The sequence below is a fragment of the Vicugna pacos genome, chromosome 14 (assembly GCF_048564905.1).
Source record: "Vicugna pacos chromosome 14, VicPac4, whole genome shotgun sequence".
Taxonomy (NCBI): Eukaryota; Metazoa; Chordata; class Mammalia; order Artiodactyla; family Camelidae; genus Vicugna; species Vicugna pacos.
In genome coordinates this window covers 1,126,503-1,129,001 of record NC_133000.1, presented here as the reverse complement: position 1 = coordinate 1,129,001, position 2,499 = coordinate 1,126,503, and positions in this window count along the sequence as shown.

The following is a 2,499-nucleotide window of genomic DNA, read 5'->3' as shown; positions in this document are numbered from 1 at the left end:
AAGAGCCCTTTGGGGACAGTCCTCACCCTTACCCCACCTGGTGGTGGGCCCTAGGTCACTCCTGTCAGCGCTGAGATCGTCCTCCGTGCTTGCGAGCTGGTGCCACGCCCTGCGCCTGCCATGCAGCGCCTGCCCTCCCCGCTTCTGCCCGGCCTGACTCCACGGGTCCCTCGGCCTCAGCGGTCACTCCCTCGGCCCGCACCGCAGGGAAAAGGCGTCCGGTTTGCTGCCCCTGATGCTGCTTCCAGCTGCACGTTTGTTTGCTGTGATGATGGTTTGGCTGAGGTCCGCCCGCCGCCTTAAGGCTGAGTGCTCTGTGACCACAGGGTCCTGTCCTCCTGCTCCCTGCTGTGACCTCAGTGCCTCCCCCGAGCCTGGAATCCAGCACGCACATGGTGAGTGAATGAATGAATGAAGATTCCACCTAGAGAGATTCAGCCCTGTGAATCTTCTCCACGGCGCCCTGCCCCCCATCACCTGGCGCCCTCACTGGCCCTGTGAATCGTAAAGTCTGTCTGTCTTCTGGGTGACACACACACCCCGTGGTCGTCAGTTACGAGGAAACCTGGTCCAGGACGGGCTCACGTGTGGGGCGTGGGAACATGGCGTCACCCTCCTGAGAATCAGGCCAGGACTTCAAAGAGCATTTACAAGACCCTCCTCTCCTACTTTGACCCCCCTCAGGGCCGGCTAACAGAAAGGACCTGGGCTGGGAGGCCTGTGTGAGCCTACACTATTTTCATTGTCCTTAGCAATTAAAACTTAATCTGGAGAAGATGTTGAGAAAGGCGCCAGAGCACTTCCGCAGTGGCAGGGCGGGCAGCCCGCTTTCTCAGGGGCGGGAGGGACCGTGGGCCCCCATGCTGCCCCCTCCCAGCCGGTTCTCTCTCAGCCTCCGCCTCTCCGGCTGCACTTCTTGGCTTCCCTCCCTGTGTTCCCCACTTCTCTTTCCAGCCAGATTTTATCTAAAAGTTCTCCAGCTTTCCGCAGCTATGTTCAGTGTTTGAGGAGTTACACGCTCATTAGAGGGACCTCCAAGTCGTTACGTTTACAAAAATCAGTACAGTTGTTCCTCAGTATCCCTGGGGGACCGGTTCCAGGACCCCACAGACCCCGAGTCCCCTGCACACAGTGGTGTAGTATTTGCGTCCCAGCTAAGCACACCCTCCCGTGTACTGGAAATCACCTCTCGATGACTGATGACACCTCGCACAACGTCACTGCTGTGTGAGTAGTTGCTGGCGTATGGCAAATTCAAGTTCTTTTTGGAACTTTCTAGAATTTTTTTCCAAATGTTTTCGACCCACAGATGCCGAGGGCGGAAGGTAGTGTGCTGTTTGGTAGACGAAGGGCACATGGACAGGGTGTCACTGAAGCTCAGAAACCAGCAAGAGCCTGGTAAAGACGCAGTCTATCCTGCTCTCTGATATAAAACTAATCTGTTAGTTCAACTGTGAGTTGTGATTTTTAGTGTAGTTTAAACTGTTTAAAAAGTATCTTCCTCTTGTCTTCTTAAATCTGTAGTTCTGGGGTCTGTGAAATCCGTGCACCCATCCTCAACGGAGCAGCTGCGCCTGGTATCTGAGTCTCACCTGACGCTGTCACAGGGGGTACTTGAACGTGTCGGCTTCCTGCCTCTGGGTGTTGAGCTGTGCATGGTTGTACCGTTCATCTTGCTGTCTTCATCCTCATGGTTATTTAGAAGAGATGGACATGAACGTGTGTCCCTTAACTGGGAGGGAATATTTTCTTTTTTAACCAATTTTTCTCTTTCTAGGTCTAAGCAAAACTTACATTCACCGTCGGATTTTTCCCTCCATCATAATTTCACCCTGGAAGGAAACATTAAAATGCAGACCTAGTTCTTCATAGTGAGCAGTCCTGTTTGAGGTGAATGTAACTTACTCTTGTCAGCAGTGTTGAGAAGAATAATTCCTTGGTTGTCAGTAGTCACTTCCAAGTGAAAGTGTCTCTTTGTGCATTCTTATTCATTATTCATTCCTTAAAGTTCCAAAGTCCTCTTCTGAGGAAAGGTGTGAAACAGAACTGAATAAAACTATTCACATGACAAGAATAGCGTTTTCCTGTGTTAACTGAGAAAAAATGCGCAACCTAAATGTTGAGAGTTATGTTTTGTTCTGCAGCGTCCTGAGGACTCGAGCCCGGTGGCAGCCTCTCAGGCCGCTCCGAGAGAGGCAGGCAGGCGTCAGGAGATACAGGAGTTTCTGCCGCAGAGAGCAGGTAGTCAGAACATCAGAAGAGCACCGTTAAAGAACACAGACACCTCCCGTCAAGGAATCCCGGGCTTTTCTGCGTGTGGGAAGGTGCAGAGGGCTGGGCTCCCTGAAATCGCTCCTCTGATCTGCGCCCAGCCGTCCAGGGCCGGCGTCCTGTGCTTTCCCACCCCGAGTCCCCCGGGGGCGCCCGTGGGGGCGGCCGCAGCCCGAGCTCCCTCCGCGCACCGTCGGGGCGGCGGGAGTGGCTGGGCCTTGCTGGCGG